Here is a 24627-nt window from a genome sequence, read left to right as displayed (position 1 = left end):
TTATCAATAATACCGCACAACTCGTTTTCTGAGAAATTTAGCTTGGAATAGAATAACAGTGAGGGACAGACACGGAAAGAGGCGATGCTGCTTGTTCGTTGCTACCCGCACGACCGATATGACAGCGTCAGCAACAGCTCAGCTACTTGATACCGGTACTAAATCTCTTCGAAAATTTCCTGTTAATCTTCAGTACAGAGTCCGCCCTGTAGGATCGTAATAGCCTTCGCGCTTCCCTGCTCCCACTTTCCGTTAGCTACATTGTTCCGTGTGTTACAGCACAACACTAGGACTGTTCACAACGATTACGTTAGTAGCTCCAATTGTCGACCGCAGAGCAATATGGCAAGGGCGAACAAAAGAGGAGCGAGCAAATCTCGTTCGTTTCTCTGGTTGGTTGTTGCTAAGCGGTAGGTCTCAAGTAAACAGCTAGCAGTCAGTCACTTTGTTTTTCTTATCCGGGAATAGGTGAAACGTTACAGCCCACAGCACTGTTAGTCATTGGAGGTTTGGGACCTCCGACAGCATGACATTCAAATCGCTGTATATCGTAAACAAATGAGAACTGAGCGACAACTTCGAAATGTAAGCTCCGCGAATCCTGTGGCAAAGAGTACGAATTATTCGGCCATACATTAAGGTTGTTTAATTTTCCATTCACACTGATTGCTTACATTCCTATCTGCGAACAGTTAGATTGATTTTATTTTCTCAGTCCCTACGTGTGTGAAACGTAGACGATCTCCCAAGAATTTTCTGAGTAGGTCTCCAGGAAGTACCAAGTAACTTTCTTCGTGTGTCCGCAATTTAAAATTTCTCAAAATTGCTGTAAAGAGGCTCCAGCGAAAGCTGATCTTTTCTTAGACCCGTTATATTACCAGCTACAGAGTCCACCTAATCAGTACTCCAGTACAGTACCTTATGTACAAGTGTTACGTAAGAAATATTTTCTAAAAGTACTACGATTTTTCAGTAGCGTGGTATTAAATGGAACTCAGTCATTGACTTACTTTCAGCTGGACCGCTGTACTTGTTCTGCTACGTTTCTCTAAACAATGGTACTCATAGGTATTTTCTATTACGTAACTGTCCCCAGTTGCGAGTCATTAATCGTGAAAACGGTTCCAACGTTTGAGCACCACAGCTGTAGATTTCTCTACATTAAGAGCTCATTGGCAGCCTACGCTTCAGACTGTTATGTGACGTCTTCGCTGTAGTATCACCATGGGATATTCGTCGGTTTCCTCCCGAGACGCTGGAATTGTGGTTGCTAGATATATAGTGGTATATTTTGGAAAATTTGGAAATTTGTGGTAAGTATCAATGGGACCAAACTGCTGAGGTCATCGGTCCCTAGGTTTACACACTACCTAATCTAACTTACGCTAAGGACAACACACACACCCATGCTCGAGGGAGGACTCGAACCTCCGACGAGGGAAGCCGCGCGAACCGTGGCAAGGCGCCTCAGACCGCACAACTGCCGCCGCAGCAATATTTTGAAGATCCTACCTTCAGCAAAATATGGTTTCCTCGTTCGCTCTGTTACACCATCATCAGTGGGGTTCTCTTTAGTTTTTTTTAATTTTTTTTTCATGTAGATGTCTCTCTTTTGCCGTGTGCATGCACCGTAATGACTCACATCATAAGTCAAGTTCCTGTCTTGTCATCATAATCACAACGTAAGGCATCATTCATAAAACAAAAACATTGGTAGATTCCTCCTCCTCTGTTGCCGCTGCCCGCTTCTGAAACAAGCTACCCTGCACTCCGCGCACAGCTCAGTACTTTGTTGCATTTAGCGAACACCTGAGGCACTTTCTTTTCTTTACCTCAGAACTGTACCTGGATCATGAAGACAAAATGATTGACAGTTTAGCACGGAAAGGGGGCGGTGGGATGTTGTCAGTTCGCGCATGCGCAATATGGCTCCAGTAGCAGCAGCTGTGCGGCTGCGTGCTAAGTACATTTATACTTTCCTCACAAACGAGCAGGATTTAGTTTTCTTTGTAGGATGCTAATAGTTTTATCACTTTTCTAGTCTGTTTCATAGTTTCACATATTCCGTAAAATAAACATACCGCACAGGGAAATAAAGCGTATAATAACAAATCACAACAATAATGTTATATAGCCGTAATTGTTGTCTGCAACTGACAGAGCGATATGACAACTATGCACAGGATATTGTTGCTATGATAGCTGTCCTGTAAACAACTGGTTGTCAGTCACTGTGTTATTGCGATCCAGGTATGGTAATTAAAAAATTACGACACATATCCAGTTTTCTGTCTGTCGAACACTAAAGCAAATTACTTTTGAATACATTATAGGAGTAACAATGATCAATGTGTTACAAATATTTACTATTAAAAACAGTCTTGGATTACGATTTATCTATTAAGGAGATCGGTTTCGCCCACTGCTGTGGTCATCTTCAGACCATTGAGTAGGAACCTCTTTCTGCTGGAGATTCTCCAGCAGAAAGAGGTTCCTACTCAAAGGTCACTGGTAGTGATTCTCCAGCATAGAGATGTTCCTACTCAATGGTCGAAACCGCTCTCCTTACTAAATAAATCGCGATCAAGACTGTTTTTAATAGTAAATATTTAAAACTAAAGCAAATGTTTCCATCTGCTGCCAGTTCCGTTTCTTCCTGTTTTCGTTTCTCACCCAGTGACGACACCTTCTTCTCCCGTTTTTTATTGCTTATTTTCTATCACGTTCCTTTCCTCTCCCTCACCTACCTCTTCTGCCAGTGACCTCAGTTTAATTCTACCTGAGTGTGAAATGCTTTAGTTGTTCTAATTCTCACGTACCACTATAAACTCTCACGCTTTTCTACTGTAGCTGTTACAGCTTTCCACTGTTTATAGTGTAAATACTTCCCCATACCAAATGGAAGTCTTTATAATATCTGGGTCGTTGAACATATAGAATGGCTGTTTGGTTCTAAGAAACAGCCCGATAGCTCTAATCTTGGTAAGATAAATAAATAAATGGTTCAAATGTCTCTGAGCACTATGGGACTCCACTTTGAGGTAATCAGTTTCCTAGAACTCAGAACTACTTAAACCTAACTAACCTAAGGACCTCACACAATCCATGCCCGAAGCAGGATTCGAACCTGCGACCGTAGCGGTCTCGCGGTTCCAGACTGTAGCGCCTAGAACCGCACGGCCACTCCGGCCGGCAATAAATAAATCATCAGTTTTGTTGTTTGTTCGTAAATGTGTATGAATCGTATTGGAACGTGCTCTGTTACACTATTTACAATATTTTAATGTGGCAATAAGTAAAATTAAGATAAACCCACAGATGATGGTGTAGCATAACCGAAACATCTATGGTCGAAGAGAGAAATCTACACAATATATCTGTTGTCCATGCGAAGGAGGGCGAAATAGCGAGCTTTCCTAAACAAAAATCACCTGAAGGAATACCTGTGTTTGCTGACCTTAGAAAAAATGCGGACTGTTGGCAGCGCTGGCGTCTCGGCACGGAGGTGAGGGATGCTTTTGAGGCACTGCACTGACACTACACAGATCACACACGCACACGCGGCACGGGTAGAGCACACGACACAACACAGCGCGCAAAACGCGCCACGACAAAGAACGCGCGGCAAGGCGACGCGGCACGAAGCTTGCAGCTGGCAGCGAGTCGCCGGCACCACTGAGGCGTGGGGACGCGCCAGCGCCCGGCGTGCCTGCCCTGGTTGGCCGTGACGTCACTGGCACGCAGTCACCGCCGGGGCACGCCGGTTTCTCTTTCACCGCCGCGTCGACGCCAGCCAGGTGAGTGTGCGAGCGGCTGCCGCTACCGAGAAGTCCTTATGCAGCTGACGTCACTGGAGAACCACGAACGCCCATCCGAGGAGACGCGTCACTGCCGGTAGCTGCTGCTGGTTGCTAATGCCGGTACGAGGTGACCCAGGAAAACCATCTTCTTTCACGAACACGAAGTGACAGTGCCTGTGTTATTAAGAAGAACTGTGCACTGGTACTTCGGACATACGTGTACAGTGTGTAAACTTTTAGATAGCACACCTCTCACCTAGTCCTGAATCGGTAGAAGTCGGTAAACGTCTGGAGGCTTCGGTAGGCACTAGAGATGGGCAAACTGAAACACGTAACTGTTTCGAAACAAATGAAACAGTACAATGAAATGTTTCGATACGCTGTTTCGAAACAGTGAAAACACTTTGTGTTTTGTAACCTAATAAACCTAGGCATTTTATCATCTTGAATGTCTACTGTATAAGTATGTCCATATAAACAAAAATGAGGTGCGAGAGCGATAATCATATCGCAGAAAGTATGAAACTATCACTTAGGCGTCTTTGCAGTTTCGTATTTCCTGCAAACAAATGCGCTGTTTTCGTCTCGTGTGACTTTCATACTTTTCAATTGGCTGAGGACAGCCATAGCTGAAGACAGAAGAACCACCACGAACGGAACTGGAGGTGGGAACAAACTGCAGAAACAACGGATATGCTACTGGGATTCCCACATTCCGTTAGTATGGGTAATATACCCATCCTGCTAATTTCCTTGCACACGAAGGGAATCATTGTGGATAATAGGCACAGTGACTATAGACTCACAAAAAACGCCAAATAATTCGAATAAATAACAAAATAAAACAGAAAAAAATTTTGTCTTTCAAGGTGTTCCGAAACGTTACTATAAATTTACCATGCTTCCCAGCCCTTCCCGTTCACCATTACACTATCATTGATATGTCAAACAGATTGCTTGCAATTATACCTACATTAAATTTACGTATATATCTAATAACTGTCACTCTACGCCTTTTTTATTCAAATTGTCGTAGGCTTACTTGCGTTTCTTAATATGATTACTGTACATGAACAGAGAAGCGTATGTTATAAAAAAAAGTGTAATTGAACTGAATGATTTTCACATATTTATTATTTTGAATGTGAATAGTATGCGTTGTTTTACTGTTTGGTTAGTGTTTATAAAGTAGATGTTACCCCCATTTCGAAATAGGACAGTCAGCTAGAAACGAAGCTTTATTTTCGGATATGCTTTTTGCTTCATGCTATTGCTTGTCAAAAAGATTTCGACACTCCTGAAAGTGTTTCAGGAAGTGTTACGTTGTGTTTCAGTACCTGTGCCGAGCCCGAATCTCGTCCGACACAGAGCGGAATGAACATCACTCTTTCGATACGATTAACCGGTCCAAGCACACGTGGACTGAAACAGCCTTATTTTGAAACAACGATACAGTTTCTGTGTCTGGCTCGAGATCGAATCTGGTCCGGTTATCCGAGACAGGGACGGAATGAAACACCACTGTTTCGAAACAGTGAACCATAGACGTTCCGAAACACTGAAACAGTTCCACGTATCGATACACTGTATCGATACATAGAAACAGTGGTCAAGTCTAGTAGGCACGCAGTTTCGACTGCTGCCAACATCACGTAGCTGACTTTGTTGTACAAGGTAGCCATTGTCGTCTGCTTCGTTATTGTTTTGCGCTGTACTGTTCTGCGTGTTTTTATTGTGCAGTTGTGCTAAACACTATCAAAATGAGTGAAGAGGCAGTTGCTGGCCCATCTCGGGAGTTGCCAGCAACCCTTACCGGTAGGCCTACGGTTAGAAAGAGACCATTATTACGTAGCGATGCTCGCAAAGTTATATTGCGTGTGACTGAATGCTGCGAAAGGACAAGGGAGCAGAAAAAATTGCTTCACCCCATTTACAGTGAGAGCTGCTACATACACAGGACAAAACATGCGTAGCATTGGAAGATCCAAATAGTTTTCCAAGAATCATCCTGGCGTATCACCACAAACGCCTGGCAATAAAAGGTGAGTTTCCATTTCAGAGATTTTGTTCGCGATCACTTTGAAGGAGCCCCCTATTTCTACCGAATTACCTTATATTTCATTTTGTCTTGCTGTCGTATTGCTTTGTATGGAAACACCACTGGTTACTGTATTATTTCGGAACACATTCATATTACACTACATTTCCAAATTCAAAAAAATACTTGCAGTGCAGAAGGCATTTTCTTATAAATCTTTCTCGCTTTTAACTTAGGAAAAGAAGTGGAAAATCGAAATAATGATCGATGATTTCAACCAGCATCTCATTCGCGACACGATAGCGGAATTTTATTCAGTGCGGAAGGTTGTGCCGAGCCTGCGAACACTGCTTCCAGTTCGGAGAACAACTCACCAAAGTGAGCGCTGCCAGATTAAAACTGTGTGCCCTACCGAGACTCGAACTCGGGACCTTTGCCTATCGCGGGCAAGTGCTCTACCATCTGAGCTACCGAAGCACGACTCACGCCCGGTTCTCACAGCCTCACTTCTGCCAGTACCTCGTCTTCTACCTTCCAAACTTTACAGAAGCTCTCCTGCGAAACTTTGCACAACTAGCACTCCTGAAAGAAAGGATATTGCGGAGACAAGGCTTAGCCACAGCCTTGGGGATGTTTCCAGAATGAGATTTTCACCCTGCAGCGGAGTGTGCGCTGATATGGAACTTCCTGGCAGATTAAAACTGTGTGCCCGACCGAGACTCGAACTTGGGACCTTTGCCTTTTGCGGGCTGGTACTGGCAGAAGTGAGGCTGTGAGTACCGGTCGTGAGTCGTGCTTCGGTAGCTCAGATGGTAGAGCACTTGCCCGTGAAAGGCAAAGGTCCCGAGTCCGAGTCTCGGTCGGGCACACAGTTTTAATCTGCCAGGAAGTTTCATATCAGCGCACACTCAGCTGCAGGGTGAAAATCTCATTCTGGATATATATCTGCTTTCGTGTAAGCATGACGCGCAATTTGTAGTGCCAGCACTGCAACTGGTAGGCGTGCCTTGTCCCCCGCTCCCTCCCCCATCGGCTCCTCTCCCCTCGCCAGCCAGTGCTTGCTTCCTCCTCTCCCCGCACCACTCCCCTCACACTTCTGCCGTCTTCCAGTTAACACACTGTACCACAGACACTGCTCTTTCGATTTATTCGCCAATACCAGGTTCTCGACTCTCAATAAATATGTTCTTCCTGGACAGGAATATACAGGATGTTTCCTTGGAGAGAGAGCAAAAATGTAACAGGACATGAGAACGCTCCACTGAACATTTTGAGGTAGGGAACGTGAGACCGGAGAAGCCAACTTAAGGAGATGTGGAAGTAAACTTTCAAAAAGATTTTGGGCTTGCAGCCGGTCGTCGTTAGCTTCCATCCACGATATTTCGACTGTCCAGTCATCCTCAGGTGAGCCATCGAAGACTAATGAAGACGCTTTTTTTTCCTTTATTGTGATTTCATTCCCCTGCCCCAAATGAGCAGGGGAGGGCTGTCAGCGGCACAATCTGCCGTTCTTCATCCAGGTGACATGGCAACTAAAATAAGAATAAAATGTTACATACATAAAACAGAGCAAAGGGAGAAAATGGAGGTAAAAATAGACTGACATGGAGACGTTCATGGCGGACAGTTAAAAAAGTCACCAGAAAGTTATAAAATACAGTTGGCGATTCTTAAAACACAGAGAAGACACTGAATGGACATGCACAGGTTAAAAGTTGGCCACAGTATTAAAAACACTCCAGAATAACACACTTAAAACCCACTTGTAGCACACACGACGAAGAATAAAACTGCCAGGTGGGACCTGGCGAGGGAAAGGTCAGAGAGGATGGGGAGAGCAAGGGGCAGCAAGGGAAGCGGCGGGCTGAAGAGAGGAGGGGCGTCAGTGGGTACACTAAGAGGCAGGAGACACGGGGGTGGGAGATGAAGAGGGAAGACAGGGCAGGAGGGAGTGCAAAGACACTGAAGGGGCACAAGAGAGGGAAGGGGAGTAGGAGGGGGAAGCCACTCAGGAGGAGAGAGGGGGAGGAGAGGGAGCCCTGAGGAGGAGGCAGGAAGATGGGGTTAGAGTTGGTAGGAAGGGTAGATGTCAGGGCGAAGCTCATCATCCGGGAGGGGTAGATGGTGGAAGTTGTGTTGGGAAAGGAGATGGAGGGTGTGGAGATGGAGAGAGGGTGGGGCACAACGGTAAGGCGCGGCAACTGGGTGGGGGTGGAGAGGAACGAAGACACCAGGGGGTGAGGGGGGATCAAGGCGGCGGACAATATATAGTGTGCGGATGTGTTTAGGGAAAAGGAGATGGTGGAGGAAGGGTATGAGGTAGTAGAGGATGCGCGTGGGGGACGGAAGGCGAGGCGGAGTGCATGGTATTCGAGGATTTGGAGGGCTTTGTAGAACCGGGGAGGGGCGGAAATCCAAGCTACGCTGGCATAACAGAGGATGGGGCGGATCAAGGATTTGTAGGTGTGAAGCATGGTGGAAGGATGCAGACCCCACGTCCGGCAGACGAAGACGCCCTCCGTTCCGCAATATATAGCGTGCAGCGAGTATTCTGCACATGGGTCAAAATCATATGGACAGACGAACCACACCGCCCGCCAGCAGCACCATCGCTGGTGGAACTGCAGAACTCAGCTGTCTTCGGCGTTGCCAATTGCCGCGGCCATCGGAGTACTCTGACGTCTTCGTATGGAGCAGATCTTAGAGATGACGGGGTTCCACGCATTATCTAGCTGGTAGCCATTGTCACGGTTGATAAGATTGTCTGTCACGCGAATTTCCACTGATGCTTTTATGACGGAGTCCCAAAAGGATGCGCTATAGCCTGGAACCGCACAGGTTCGAATCCTGCCTTGGGCATGGGTGTGTGTGATGTCCTTCGATTGGTTAGGTTTAAGTAGTTCTAAGTTCTAGGGGACTGATGACCTCAGAAGTTGAGTCCCATAGTTCTCAGAGCCATTTGAACCATTGAACCCAAAAGGATGTTGCTGTGGCCAAAATTGTTGTCTTGTCATACTCCATTGAGTGTCCAGTGGAAATGCAAAGCTGTGCAACTGCATACTTGCTAGGTTGCAAAAGGCGAGTACAGCGTTGATGCTCAGTGCAACGTTCTTTTACTGTTCGCAATGTTTGTCCTATATATGACATGCCACACTGACAATGTATTTAATAAATTCCCGCCTTCCGCAATACCAGATCGTCTTTCACTGATCCTAGCAGGTCGGAAATCTTCGATGGTGGACGGAAAATTACTTTCACTTCGAAACCGTGGAGGATTCACGCAATTTTGAAGGAAATGTTGCCAACAAAGGGAAGAAAAGCTAAAGATTTAGTAGGCGTGCGCTCTTCTTTCTCCACTCCCTGTTTCTTTGGCTTAATTGCAAGTGCCTTGCAAATTTGCCGGGTAGAATATCCATTCTCTTTGGAAACTCTCTTCAGATGGGCAAGCTCTTCAGGCAAACTATCTGAATCTGACACTACATGAGCTCTGCGTACAAGTGTTTTAAGTACACTCATTGTTTGCGATGGATGATGGCAGCTGGACGAATTTAAATACAAAGCAGTATGTGTGGGCTTTTGATAAACCGAATGCCCCAGAGAGCCATCACTCTTCCGTCTAACTGGCACATCCAAGTACGGGAGGCAACCATTTTTCTCTAATTCCTTGGTAAACCGAACTGAGTTCCCTCTGAGCAGCCACAGCGTACGGATGTCCGTGCCGGCACGTTCACAGGAGCTCAGTCCGTCAGTTCACCTGATGATGGCGACATGTTTGATCGCCGAAATATTGTGCCCGTTGGACACTATAGACCGTCAGTACACCCGTGGATATTTTGATTATCAAATACGCCGGGAGAAACTCAACAATCATATCTCAATGCTGTATTCCCTGGTCGCTGTCCTGTCCTGTTCCATGACCTGCGAGGTCACCTATCCTGAATACCCTTGATTATTTCCGATGGGGATATCTAAAGACATTTGTGTGTGAGACCCCAGTGGATACGGAGGTGTAATTAGTTGCCAGAATTGTAGCTGCCTGTGATGTGATTCGAAACACACCAGGGATATTTGCCAGGGTGCGTCAGAATCTTGTCAGCCGATGTCATGCTTGCATTGAGGTCGATGGCCGCCAATTTCAGCACTTTTTTTTTAAGGTACAGTACAAATGGTACGTTCATTGTGTCAGTGATCGTATGCGTAGTTAAAAGAGTACACGGTAATGTGATTTTATCTCCTCAAGCTGGCTTCTCCGACCCCAAGTTCCCTGCCTCAAATTTCTCAGTGGAGCATCTTCTATGTCCTGTTAAATTTTTGCACACTCTTGCGGAAACACCCTGTACGTAACATATAAAAGCAGGTCGTGACACCTGGACGACGACATATGTTGAGCTTCTTTCCAAAAGGAACAAAATCTAACACATTTAAAAAATGGCTTGTAGATGGCAGCCCGAACCTAATAGCTTGCTGGATCCAACAAGTAAATATTTTCTTGCAAAAACTACCAAATCTCATATACAGGCTGTCAAAACCATCGTTCTATACCAAAACACACCAAATCCGTTCGAACTTTCATGGGACGAATTACCAAATCCTCTTGCGCTGATCTGGCTGAGTGCTGTGACGTCACATACGCAGTCAGCCCATTTATTTCTTACTATGTTATTTCATGTAATGTTCTTGTGTTTTCTGTTGTGTTTGCTTACGGTGAACACTTAAAATGACTGATGAATATGTCGATGTGCCCTAATTCACAGATAAACCAAGGAAACGTAAAAGATCTGTAAATATGTAAAGGTGGAGTGTTTTGAAACACTGCAAATGCTCTGCAAGTGCAAAATCTCGAATCACTTGTAAATATAAACATAATTTTAAAATATGGCGTTTCAGTCTTTGATCGCTATTCTTTATTTTCAGTTACCGGTTTCGGGCTGGCTGTCCATCTTCAGATCATATATTGCAATTACAGAGTAATTGAAAATAAAGAATAGCGACCAAAGACTGAAACGCCATATTGTATTTAATGAACGATCGCGGAATTCCCATTAAGACAATCATGTCTACTTTTGATAAAGATAATTTTTGCAAGACATTATGCATATCAGAAGCTGACATGATACTTGAAAATAACAGATGTTATAACACTGCAGATGCTGTGGGACAGGGAAACTTTTTAATGGGGTAAATTGATGTGAACTATCGTAAAAGAAGATGGCCTGATCAAGGTAAGAAAGAATGTTCAAGTAAAAAGAGAACTATAGGGTACAGCATACAAGCTTCTCTTCAGGGAAAGGTCCCTGTTTGTAGATTTACATTACTGATTATTTTTAATGCTGGGAGAAGGAATGTTGAGCATGCAGCTGATGAGCTGATGAGAAAATGAGTAACGGGGCAGCAGTTCCTTGACCAAGAGGTAGCGAAGGACTTGGTGATGATATGAAGAAACTACAGCCTGAAACTGTGGCTCACGTAACATGTTTTAAATGAGAGAACTGTAATGATGGAGAAAAAAGATACCATTAAGAAAATAATTGCCTCCAGAATTAACCATATGTAAGATTATTTTGCGAGAAGAGTGTTGTTTGTCCTTGAAGTATAATTTGTACACTTTTAACATAATTTTTATGATAAAAGCATGAAGTTCAAAATGAAATTCCTAATAACTATACAACAATAATGAGGAATACCTTAATTTGTTCTAAAAGAGATATCAGTGAGTCCTATACCTACTGTATATCAACTATGGTTTGCATACGAGGATTATTACAGCTATAGGGAATCTTTCTGCCCTACTCAGAAAACTGCCCAGTCTGATTTGGTGCGTTTTTGGAAAGAAGTTCCACAGTTAGAAATTTGGGTCTGGCCGTGATTCGTGCACGGATAGCCGAAGCAGTTAAGGAGACTACTCGTCTAAAGCGGAAAATACGGGCTCGAGTCCCAATCTGGTACAAATTTTCATTGTCGTAATTCCAATATACAGCCGATGGTGCTTCAAATTCGCAGTTGTAGATAACATTTCCTAAGATGGATATCACTAATACTAAAACGAGGGTAAACGATTGTAGTCGAATTAACTTAGACAATGCTGAGAGAATTACATTAGAAAACGAGATAGTTAGTTTTCTTCTCAGAAGAACTAAGTTTAATCCGTAGTCGTTGTTCTTTTCTTTTCGTCGGACATAATATACAATGGTTATACCGCTGTGTCTGCTTTGTGATGTATAATTTAGCAGGCGACTCAAAAATTTCACGATGCTTCCTCGTTCACCTCGTGAACATTTCAATATTCTTCACTCGCTGCTTCTGCATCAATTGACAGCTCCGATAAGGAACAAGATGACACAGTAGCTTGCACCATGGAGGTATAAAACGAAACAGGAGGCACTGAACCCACAACCGTTATGACAAGAAGTTCAGAGGATCGCCATCTTGATCCAACCAAAACACCGCATACCGTTGTCTCTAGTTTTTGGGAAGATTTTGAGCTATAATGCTGACGTACGTAGTGTTTGGGTGCATAGTGCTGTCTCTAGTTTCTGGAAAGGTTTTGAGCTATAATGTTGACGTACCGTGTTTGGGTGCATAAATCGTTCTGATTGTGACGTGAAATCTGTGGGAATCTGTGGTAAGGTCTAATGGGACCAAACTACTTAGGTCATCGGCCCATAAGCCTACACACTACTTAATCTAACTTATCCTACGCTGTGGGCAACACACACACACACACACACACACACACACACCCATACCCGAGCGATGACTCGAACCTCCGACGGGAGGAACCGCACGGACTGTGGCAAGGCGCCCTAGACATTTCATGTGTTAGTTGCCTCGCTAATGTATTATTTTGCAACTTTTATTACGAGCAAATTTGTACTACTTGTTTACTTGTACTATAGAGTATTTTCTTTCATGCGAGTTCACATTTCCAATAGATGAAGTCCAGGAAGTTTTGTGGAAGAAGGCCGTGAAAAGAAGAAAAACTAAGTTCTCAGCATTTTCGAGAAGAAGACATCGATCGAGCATCGCTTTCAACAGTTCGTCTTAGGGAAAATCCTGTGCCATAGAATTTTTCTGCTCATCCGAATCTTTTGTAAAAAGTACGTTGGTTCATAGATTCCAAGTTCAAAAAATGGCTCTGAGCACTATGCGACTTAACATCTGTGGTCATCAGTCGCCTAGAACTTAGAACTAATTAAACTTAACTAACCTAAGGACATCACACACATCCATGCCCGAGGCAGGATTCGAACCTGCGACCGTAGCAGTCGCGCCTGAGCGCCTAGAACCGCGAGACCACCGCGGCCGGCTTCCAAGTTCATGTTAACTGTATAAAGCGTATGTACCACAGATATTCGAAAAGTGTTAAATGAATTAGTTTCTCAATATTTATTTTCTGATATCATAAAGTTAATAAAAATTTAATGGGTCTACAATATAAATAAGAGGCTGAATAGTTCTACGATTCCAATTATTGTTTCAATAAATATTGGTATTGGCAGAAGAATGTTTTACAGTAATATTACTTTACTTAAATCTGCTTATAGATACAACAAGCAAGATGTATCTTGTGTCCAGAAAAAATTGAATGCATATCTGAACTACAAATTCTCAGTTCCCTGAATTTTTAAGGCAGTAGTTTGTGAACGTCCTGCTTCAGTTGGTGTACTGTGCTGTATTTTTATTGTACTGTATTATTATTTTTTTCTTTATTGTTATTTTGAACACCTTGTACAAAGGTGGGCTGTCAGCAGCATAATACGCTGCTCTTCAGCCGCGAGTGATACAATATAAAACATAATGGAGGTACAGATGATACATTACAAATGGCGGGTAAAAAAACTGTGGACACTGAAAACAATATACACGAAGCCGTTCACGCTGGACAAGAAAAAACACTAGAAACCTGTTGACACGGCGCACAAAACACGGGCGACTGCGACAGCACAGGTGAACGGTGGTGACGTGACGGCGAAAGAACACTAAACACAAACACGAAGGCACACACACGAGACACTGATGGCGATGATCTCCGGCGCAGACACATTGAGTCGGAACAAAACGGGGGGGGAGGGGGGGAACAGTAGACACATGAACATAAAAACATGAAGCCGTTGACACGAAGCATAAACACTGAAGATGTCGATGGCACTGGTGCACAATGGAGTGTGACATTGAACACTGAAACTAAACATGACGACACACACGAGACACTAATGGCGATGATCTCCAGCGTGCGAATGTCCACGTAGTGTGTGTGAGTCCGGGGATCTGCCAAGTGGGGAAGAAGGGTGGGGGGGGGGAGAGGGGAGAACAAAGATGGCAATTGCTGAGGAGATGGGAGGAGGAGTAGAGGGACAGGGGAGGGGAAGCCTGGGGGAGGAGTGGGAGGGAGGGTGCCCAAAGGAGCAAACACGGGAAGAGGGAGGGAGGATCAAAGTTGGTAGGAGGGGTAGATGGAGGGGAGGAGGGCATCATCAGGGAGAGGGCGGAAGCCACCTTGGGAGAGGGTAAGGAGGGTGGAGAGATGGAGACCGGGTGGGACATGGGAATACAGGTGAGGCAGCAGGCGGGGGTGGGAGAGGATGGGGGAGACAAGCGGGTGAGGAGGATCGAGTTTTTGGGAGGTGTACAGGATCCTTATCCTCTCAAGGAAAAGGAGGAGGTGGGGGAAACGGAATGAGGTCGTACAGGATCTGTGTGGGGGAGGGGAGACGGCCTGTATTATGAAAGTTTACGGTTATTTATGTTCTGGTAAAAACAGATTACAGCTTGAGTTTTATATAAGTGCATTGATTTTGAAGTATTAAGGAACACCTACACGTCTTTTGAGTAAATGAATCTGAGTATCCAATCCGTTCGCTCCTCATATGCAGGGTGGTCCAGTGATAGTGACGGGGCCAAATATCTCACGAAATAAGCATCAAACGAAAAAACTACAAAGAACGAAACTCGTCTATCTTGGAGAGGGAAACCAGATGGGGCCATGGTTGGCCCACTCACTAGATGGGGCTGCCATAGGTCAAACGGATATCAACTGCGGGTTTTTAAATAGAAACCCCCATTTTTTATTACATATTCGTGTAGAACGCGATAAAATTGAATGTTTTAGGTGTATCACTTTTTTTGCTTCGTGATAAACGGAGCTGCAATAGTCACAAATGTATAAGTACATGCTATCACCTAACATTCCGCCAGTGCGGATGATATTTGCCTATTTGCTCCGTGATACATTACCCGTGTTAAAATGGACGGTTTACCAATTGCGGAAAAGGTCGATATAGTGTTGATGTATGGCTATTGTGGTCAAAATGCCCAACGGTCGTGTGCTATGTATGATGCTCGGTATACTGGACGACATCATCCAAGTGTCTGGAGCGTTCGTCGAATAGTTACTTTATTTAAGGAAACAGGATGTGTTCAGTCACATGTGGAACGTCAGTCACGACCTGCAACAAATGGTGATGCCCAAGTAGGTGTTTTAGCTGCTGTCGCGGCTAATCCGCACATCAGTAGCAGACAAATCGCGCGAGGATCGGGAATCTCAAAAACGTCGGTGTTGAGAATGCTACATCAACATCGACTGCACCCGTACCATATTTCTATGCACCAGGAATTGTACGGCGACGACTTTGAACGTCGTGTACAGTTCTGCCACTAGGCACAAGGGAAATTACGAAACGATGACAGATTTTTTGCACGCGTTCTATTTAGCGACGAAGCGTCATTCATCAACAGCGGTAACGTAAACCGGCATAATACGCACTATTGGGAAACGGAAAATCCACGATGGCTGCGACAAGCGGAACTTCAGCGACCTTGACTGGTTAATGTATGGTGCAGCATTATGGGAGGAAGGATAATTGACCCCATTTTATCGATGGCAATCTAAATGGTGCAATGTGTGCTGATTTCGTACGTAATGTTCTACCGATGTTACTACAAGATGTTTCACTGCATGGCAGAATGGCGATGTACTTCCAACATGATGGACGTCCGGCACATAGCTCGCGTGCGGTTGAAACGGTCTTGAATAGCATATTTCATGACAGGTTGGATTGGTCGTCGAAGCACCATACCATTGCCCGCACGTTCACCGGATCTGACGTCCCCGGATTTCTTTCTGTGGGAAAGGTTGAAGGAATTTGCTATCGTGATCCACCAACAACCCTTGCCACATGCGTCAGCGCATTGTTAATGCATGTGCGAACATTACGAAAGGCGAACTACTCGCTGTTGAGAGGAATGTCGTTACACGTATTGCAAAATGCATTGAGGTTGACGGACATCATTTTGAGCGTTTATTGCATTAATGTGGTATTTACAGGTAATCTCGCTGTAACAGCATGCGTTCTCAGAAATAATAAGCTCACAAAGGTCAACAATCGAAATAAAATGTTCAAACGTACCTACGTTCTGTATTTTAATTTAAAAAACTTACCTGTTACCAACTGTTCGTCTAAAATTGTGAGCCACATGTTTGTGACAATTACAGCGCCATCTGTCACAAAGAGAAAAAAGTAGTCCAACTCAAACATTTATTTTTTACGTACTACACGAATATGTAATAAAAAATGGGGGTTCCTATTTTAAAAAAAAAACAGTTGATATCCGTTTGACCTGTGGCAGCGCCATCTAGCGGGCCAACCCCTTCAAGCTAGACGAGTTTCGTTCTTTGTAGTTTTTTCGTTTGACGCTGATTTCTTGAGATATTTGGCCCGGTGACAATCACGCTGGGGTAACTTTTCGATTCAGCGACTGTATAAATTGCGTGCTTTTGAGGCGAAGAATTCGTCGAGCCATATTCGGTGCGCATTTTCATCGGGAAAGGAAGCTCTTTGAAGATTGTTCGATAGAGAGCGGAAAAGATGAAAATCTGAGGGCGCAAGAGCAAGTAAGCAAAGGAAGTGCGGAATGATTTTCTAAACCAACTCCTGTATAGTATTTCTGTGAGTCTAGCAATGCGCGGACGGGCGTTACCGTGGAGTAGCATGGCTTCATACAGCCTTCCTGGTCGTTATTCTTGGACTGCGTCTGCAAGACGTGCCGGTAGTCGACAATAAATGTCAGCAATGATGGTTACACATCATGGAAGCAATTCGTAGTGCACCACACCGGCGCTGTTCCACCAGATGCAAAACAGTATGTTTTGTGGATGCGCACAAGTCTTGTACAGGGATCTGATGCTTTGTTTGGGCTCATCCATTTCATTCTTTTCCGTAAGTTAGCATAAAGACACCATTTCTCGCCGCCACTAACGATAATGGATAGGAATGGACAGTGTTGATCTCGAGCTACTTGGTGACGAACAAGGAGAGATTCACATATAGCCACCAGCTGATATTTGTGATTTCGGGTACCCATAAACCTGATTCTTTAACCTTCCACGTTGAGAGCAAATGTTGCACCATGGTGAAATGATCACATTTTATCACGTTTGACAGTTCTTGAGTACACTGACTTGGAACATTGTGGATTAATGTTTTCAAACGATCTTCATCAAACCCCGAAGGTCTCCTTGAACATGGAGAGTCACTAATGTCCAAACGATTCTCCTTAAAACAAGAAAACCACTTTTTTACCGTGCTCTGTCCAATGGCGTTAACTCCATACACGGTGCAAATGTTTCTGGCTGCCTCTACTGCTGTCAGCCCTCTATTGAACTCACACACAAGAATGTCGGAAGTGTTCCTGCATGGGCAATAATAAAAGTAAGGTCTCCTATTTTTTTTTAATAAGCACAGAACTCTGTTTGCGTTGCAGCTGTCACATTATGAAGAGTGCTTCACGCGCTGTGTGTAAACATGCTCACGCCGCGCCCAGGCGCTCAGTCTTGGCTTGGCAGCCGTTGAGAATGGACCTCCCGTTGGATGTTACCGCCAAGTGCGAACTGCGCGCAGTTATTCGGTTTTTGAACGCAAAGGGCACTGCGCCGATTGAAATCCATCGCCAATTGACGGAAGTGTATGGTGAGTCGTGCATGGATTTCAAACTTGTTAGTAAGTGGTGTAGAGTGTTTGCAGCTGGTCGGACCGAAATTCACGACTAACAAAGGGGCGGGAGACGGTTAATTTCTTAGGAGACAGTGTTGAAGGTTGAGCAAAGCATGCGTGAAGATCGGCGGATCACCCTGGATGATCTCTGCACGTTGGTTCCTGAGGTTTCCCGAAGCACCGCTCACAGAATTTTAACGGAAACATTGAACTACCGGGAGGTGTGTGCAGGATGGGTGCCACGCATGCTGACTGAGGACCACATGCGGCAATGAGTTGATGCTTCCCGCGCATTTCTTCACCGCCTTGCACACGAACGGGACAACTTTCTGGACTGGTTAAAAGAACATTTGGCCGGAAAGCGATTCAGCTCCGACTAAGAGGTGAAGTAAGAGGTTCATAACTTTCTGAACAGCATGGCGGCGAGCTGGTATGACATGAGCATACAAAAACTGCAACAGCGTCCATAAAACATGCTTCTCACAGAAATGGTGATTATACCGATAAATAGCTAAATGTTCAAGCTGTAAACTGACGTAAACCACTGTAGAAATAAACAGGTTTATGTGTTTATAAAAAAAGTCGGAGAAATGGTTCAAATGGCTCTGAGCACTATGCGACTTAACTTCTAAGGTCATCAGTCGCCTAGAACTTAGAATTAATTAAACCTAACTAACCTAAGGACATCACACACATTCATACCCGAGGCAGGATTCGAACCTGTGACCGTACCGGTCGCTCGGGTCCAGACTGTAGCGCCTAGAACCGCACGGCCGCTCCGGAAAAATTGGAGATCTTAGTTTTGGAAGAGAAGTTGAACGTAATGGACAGTGTCTTGAAAGGAGGATATAAGATGAACATCAAGAAAAGCAAAACGAGGATAATGGAATGTACTCGAATTAAGTCGGGTGATGCTGAGGGAGTTATATTAGGAAATGAGACACTTAAAGTAGTAAAGGAGTTTAGCTATTTGGGGAGCAAAATAACTCATGATGGTCGAAGTAGGGAGGATATAAAATGTAGACTGGCAATAGCAAGGAAAGCGTTTCTGAAGAAGAGAAATTTGTTAACATCGAGTATAGATTTAAGTGTCAGGAAGTCATTTTTCAAAGTATTTGTATGGAGTGTAGCCATGTATGGAAGTGAAACATGGTCGATAAATAGTTTGGACAAAAAGAGAATAGAAGCTTTTGAAATGTGGTACTACAGAAGAATTCTGAAGATTAGATGAGTAGATAACATCACTAATGAGGAAGTATTAAAAGTGGCACAACTTGACTAGAAGAAGGGATCGGTTGGTAGGACATGTTTTGAGGCATCAATGGATCACCAATTTAGTATTGGAGGACAGCCTGGAGGGTAAAAATCGTAGAGGGACACGAAGAGATGAATACACTAAGCAGATTCAGAAGGATGTAGGTTGCGGTAGGTACTGGGAGATGAAGAAGCTTGCACGAGATAGAGTAGCATGGAGAGCTGCATCAAACCAGTCTCAGGACTGAAGACCACAACAACAACAGTTTTAGGATCACCCTCGTATTTCTCCACTCCATTTTCTAGCGTCCACTCACTATCTTCTAATGAAAAGATGACGATGTGTAAAGTCAAGTAACAACAGCGAACTAGGCAAAAAAAAGTACAAACGATAAATATAGTAAACCCACAGCAACCGGAATACTGAAATGAAAACAAAAGCAATACGAACTTATGCACCGACCTAATACAGTTCGCTCATTTCGTACAATAATTATCTTTGCTGTTGCTGGTAAATATTTCTGTCTGATTCACACTCTGAATGAATGCTCAAGATGTTGTTTGCTGTTGCGATCTTCATTGCGAAGGCTTGTTTGATGCAGCTATCAATGCTAATCTATCCTTTTCAAGCCTCGGCTATTGCAACCTACAAATATTTGAATCTGCTTACTGTTTTGTTTCAATGCCATGCTACGTCTCACGCTACAATTTTTACCTTGCAGTACCAAACTGGCTATTCCTTGATGTCACAGACTGTGTTCTATCAACCGATTCCTTCTTTTCGTAAAGTTGTGTAATAAATTTTTTTTCCGTCATTTCGTTTCAGTGCGGTTCTCTCAGTTGTTCGATCTACTCCGCTAACCTTTGTCTTCGAATGTCATAAGTGAAGTCTTTTCTCGGAACAAGATGTAAATAACCTTTCGCTTACTGTATTTTATCCCCGCTTAATTCAAACTTTTGAGGAGTGCTGCTCCGTCATAAGAGTCAAGAGATTTTTTAATTCATCGAATGAAATTCTTTAGACTGTGTTCCCAGACAAGTCGTAGGGTCAGTACTATCTCACTTCCAGAATTAGATTTTCACTCTGCAGCGGAGTGTGCGCTGATATGAAACTTCCTAGCAGATTAAAACTGTGTGAAAGACCAAGAGACTCGAACTCGGGACCGAGTTCGAGTCTCGGTCCGGCACACAGTTTTAATCTGCCAGGAAGTTTCACTATCTCACTTGTTCTTATATTTCTCCGGAACGCTAATATATCTTCCCCGAGGTCGGCTTGTAGCAGTTTTTCCACTCTTCTGTGAACAAATCGTGTCAGTTTTTGCATTCATGATTTCATAAGCTGAACGGGACGGAGTGGCCGAGCAGTTCTAGGCGCTACAGTCTGGAACCGCGCGACCGCTATGGTCGCAGGTTCGAATCCTGCCTCGGGCATGGATGTGTGTGATGTTCTTAGGTTAGTTAGGTTTAAGTAGTTCTAAGTTCTAGGGGACTGATGACCTCCGTTGTTAAGTCCCATAGTGCTCAGAGCTGTTTGAACGATTTTTGTTAACCTGCTGTTTGGGTAGCATTCACACTTGTTAACATCTGGATTCTTTGAAGCCGCAGTTATTACATTCCTCTTAAAGTCTGAGGGTAATTTGCCTGTCTCGCATAACTTGTACACCAGGTGATTGAGTAAAGTGTGAATCAGTCGGACTTCCATTTCGAGCCATGAACGTCAAATGACGTTTGCCAATCGGTGTGGATTTAGATGTAGATGTTGCAACTCCCGTCCGCAGGGATAAAATACCCGCTCGTTGCCACAGCCAGGACTTCCGGCTATTCGCAAGTGAGGCGGCGCGTCGGTGTTTCCGGATTCACAGAGCATCCTGCGTGTAGCCGCAAGCGCGACCCACATACCGCTGTACACAGCGCAGCGTCATTTCGTTGCTTTGTCAACACGTCCACTGAGCTCTGCTGATGACTCAGGCTCTTTGCAAATGCGGCAACCAGCACAATACCGAGGAAGTCTGTCACCTCGAGAACGTATTTTTTTCCCTCCATATGAGACTGTAGCTTCGGTTCGCATATTTATTTGTATAAAACGATTTACAGACTAATGTGTAACAAAATGTGAACACGCTGTAGTTTTTTCGTAATCATTTATGTTTTCTGTGGTTCCTTAGTAGCTTCTGGTATCCGAAGCTAAGTGCTGAAGGGTTTGGCTAGCACTTGGATGGATCGCCGTTCTGGTCTGCCGAGTACTGTTGGCAAGCCGGGTGCACTCAGCCCTTGTGAGGTCAGTTGAGAACCAGAAACTTCTTGACAAATTAAAACTGTGTGTCGCACCGAGACTCGAACTCGGGATCTTTGCCTTTCGTGGGTAAGTGCTCTACCATCTGAGCTACCCAGGCACGACTCAGACCCGTCCTCACAGCTTCAATTCTGCCACTACCTCGTCTCCTATCTTCCAGACTTCACAGAAACTCTTCTACGAACCGTGCAGAACTAGCACTCCTGGAAGAAAGGGTATTTCGGAGACATGGCTTAGCCACAGCCTAGGTGATGTTCCCACTTGAGAACCTACTTGACTAAGATGTAGCGGTACCGGTTACGAAAACTGACAACGACGGGAGAACGGTGTGCTGATCACATGCCGCCCCGGTGGTGCCTATGGGTGAGGATGACACGGCGGCCGGTCGGTACCCTTGGGCCTTCAAGGACTGTTCGGCTGGTGTTTTTTTGTTTGTCTTAGTTGCTTCTAGAGAAGAGTTGCCTATATTGTACCGGCTCCTACTCCATACCACCACTAAGACTCCGTGTCTAGCCGGCCTCTGTGACCGAGCGGTTCTAGGCGCTTCAGTACGGAACCGCGCTGCTACTGCGGTCGCAGGTTCGAATCCTGCCTCGGACATGGCTGTGTGTGTGAAGTTCTTAGGTTGGTTAGATTTAAGTAGTTCTAAGTATGGGACTGATGGCCTCAGATGTTAAGTCCCATAATGTTTGAACCATTCTTTTTTAACACCGTGTCTGCAGCTCATGGTCTAGCGACTAGTGTTGCTGCCGCTGGATCACAGTGTCCTGGGGTTTGATTCCCGGCTAGGTTGGAGATTTTCTCTTCCAGGGACTGGGTGTTTGTCTTGTCCTCAACGTTTCATCATCATTCGTGAAAGTGGCTAGATTGGATGGAGTGCAAATTGGGACTTTGTACGGGCGCTGATGACCGCGTGTTTGAGCCCACACAAACCAACATCATCATCACCACTACGCCCTAAACCTTCATATTTCAGAGCCTCAGATCGGTACCAAACGATATACGTCGTTCGAGTATAGACCGAAACACTGATTTAGTTCGTGCTAAATGCTGTCATCCAGTAGAACATGCGTAAACGGTAATTAAAATAACGCAGAACTACGAAGTACAGGAAAAGCGTATCTGTGAGTAATTGTTTCATAGATCGCATGTGGGTGAGGTGGTAGAGCGTGCAGTGGTCGTATCAAAGGTCTTTTTAAGTGTTTACGAATGAAGCTGTTGTATGGGAGAACATTTTCCTGACACGTAAAGGAGCTTTTCAGAGTTTGTAGCAATAAAATGAAATGTCGTATTGCTAGGGCCTCCCGTCGGGTATACCGGTCGCGTGATGCAAGTCTTCGGCGACTTGCATGTCGCTGGGGATGAGATGATGATGGTGACAACACAACACCTAGTCTCTGAGAGGAGAAAATCTCCGAGCCAGCCGGGAATCGAACCCGGGTCCCCTTGCATGGCATTCTGCCGCGCGGACCACTTTGTTTTTGGTATTTTGTTCGTTATAGTTTGTTGTGTTTGGTCGCAGCGGATGTCACATGACATCAGTTGAAGTTCATTGTTGATCCATTCACTCTCTGACCAAACACGCTGAGCTATCGTGCCGGCATGTTTTTTTTTCTGTTATGATTGTTTATTTGGATTGATTTGAGGGAAGAGACCAAACAGCTAGGTCATCGGTCTGACTGGATTAGCGAAGGATGGGGAAAGAAGTCGGCCGCGCCCTGTCAAAAGAACCATCCCGGCATTTGCCTGAAGAGATCTAGGGAGATCTCGGAAAGCCTAAATCAGGATGGCCGGAAGCGAGATTGAACCATCGTCCACCCGAATGCGAGTCTAGTGTGCTAACCACTGCGCGACCATGCTCGGTGATTGTTTATTCTGTCAAACTATGAATGTACTCTATAGATTTACTAATTTCAAAGAAACGAAGCGAAATCCGGATGCCAAGAGAAGATTTCTGTAAACTCCAATCAGCCCTTTTACGTATGATAAAGATGTTCCATATGACACTTTCATGCATAATACAGTAAAAATGTTTGTCGTTACTGGGATATGAAGCCGACCGTCGGCACGAGGATTTTATGCTTTACCAACTTCCCCACAATTAGTACTTGTATTAGGTGACTCACAGTTATTCTTTTCCTATGCTCCGAAAATCTGGCGCTACTTTTAACTAACGTTTACGCCCATTCTGCTGGACGACAGCACATAGTACGAACTAAATCGGAGTTTTGGTTGATACTCTGTTGACATACAACGTTTGGTACCAACCTGAATGTCTGAAATCGGGAGCTTTGGGTGCAAGAAAACTTGCTTGTCAGCTCCGAGTTCTGTGTGTTGAGGAACAAATCGTCTGAAGATAGCGTTGATTCTGTAGTAGTTTTCAAACAACTTTTCGTATGAAACGTGGCGAAGAGAATTACTGTTATATGGTAAATGGTAACATATTGTTTCATTTATGAGTTAATATACAGGAAGTAACCTTACTCCTCAGCCAGTCACGAAACTTCGAATGTCTCATCGTTTGTAGGAAAGCGACGAAAAGAAAATGGCTGATTTGCCTACAGAGTAGCACTGTAAGTTTCCGATACTGCAACGGTACGATTTAAGAAACTTGCAGGTATTGTGAGCCTTGAGTATGCGTTTAGTTTTACTGTTTCAACATAATGTTTACAAACGCTGTGGTGAATTTTCTAATGTGTTCCTTATTAAAAGTTACTAATTAAATAAAAACGTGGTATTACAGTATAGTTGCAGAAAGGCGTCAAGGGAAGTGGAGCACAGATGAATAGCATTTGGTTGCAACAGTATATCTAAATGAGGGATCATGGCTGGAATGAATGTGCACGCATATAAAATGTGCCTAAGTCAACAATTAAGAGGCATGCTGAAAGTAAAAATAAAAACGCAGACAGGGCTATAAAAATTTTTTGGCCCAAAGAAATTGTATTAGAAGGGATGTAAGCCGCCCACTGTATGTTTCTGTACGAAATTTAAACCAAATTTACCTCTCACTCTATAAAAAGTCTACGTATTACCAAAACTATGTACCCGTAAACTATTATCCTACTTAAACTCGTATGCTAACCTTTGACTAAACAGAACGTAATTTGAATTGAGCTGTAATTGGTCTGAGTGCAACATCTCTTTATATTAAATGCGCAACTGAAGTAAAACAATTATCCGGCCCTAATCAGAATTTCCACTTACCTCGGGGCTTGACTACATTGTTGCAGATTTCTCGAAAGCACAACG

The 24627-nt window shown here is 44.3% G+C and overlaps 1 protein-coding gene across 3 annotated transcripts in view; it reads right to left on the bottom strand.

Annotated features, from left to right (window-relative positions):
• LOC126336348 (solute carrier organic anion transporter family member 4A1) overlaps positions 1 to 3663 on the bottom strand; it is an 840769-nt gene extending 837106 nt beyond the window's left edge. For all 3 annotated transcript variants that reach the window (XM_049999925.1, XM_049999926.1, XM_049999927.1), the window contains exon 1: positions 3444 to 3663. The gene's annotated coding sequence lies outside the window, so the exon portion shown is untranslated. The remainder of the gene's footprint in view (positions 1 to 3443) is intronic.
• Between the last annotated feature and the right edge of the window lie 20964 nt (positions 3664 to 24627).

Source organism: Schistocerca gregaria, chromosome 2 (genome assembly GCF_023897955.1).
Source record: "Schistocerca gregaria isolate iqSchGreg1 chromosome 2, iqSchGreg1.2, whole genome shotgun sequence".
Taxonomy (NCBI): domain Eukaryota; kingdom Metazoa; phylum Arthropoda; class Insecta; order Orthoptera; family Acrididae; genus Schistocerca; species Schistocerca gregaria.
Note: the sequence above shows the minus strand (reverse complement) of the source record. Positions and strands in the feature narration are given on the sequence as shown.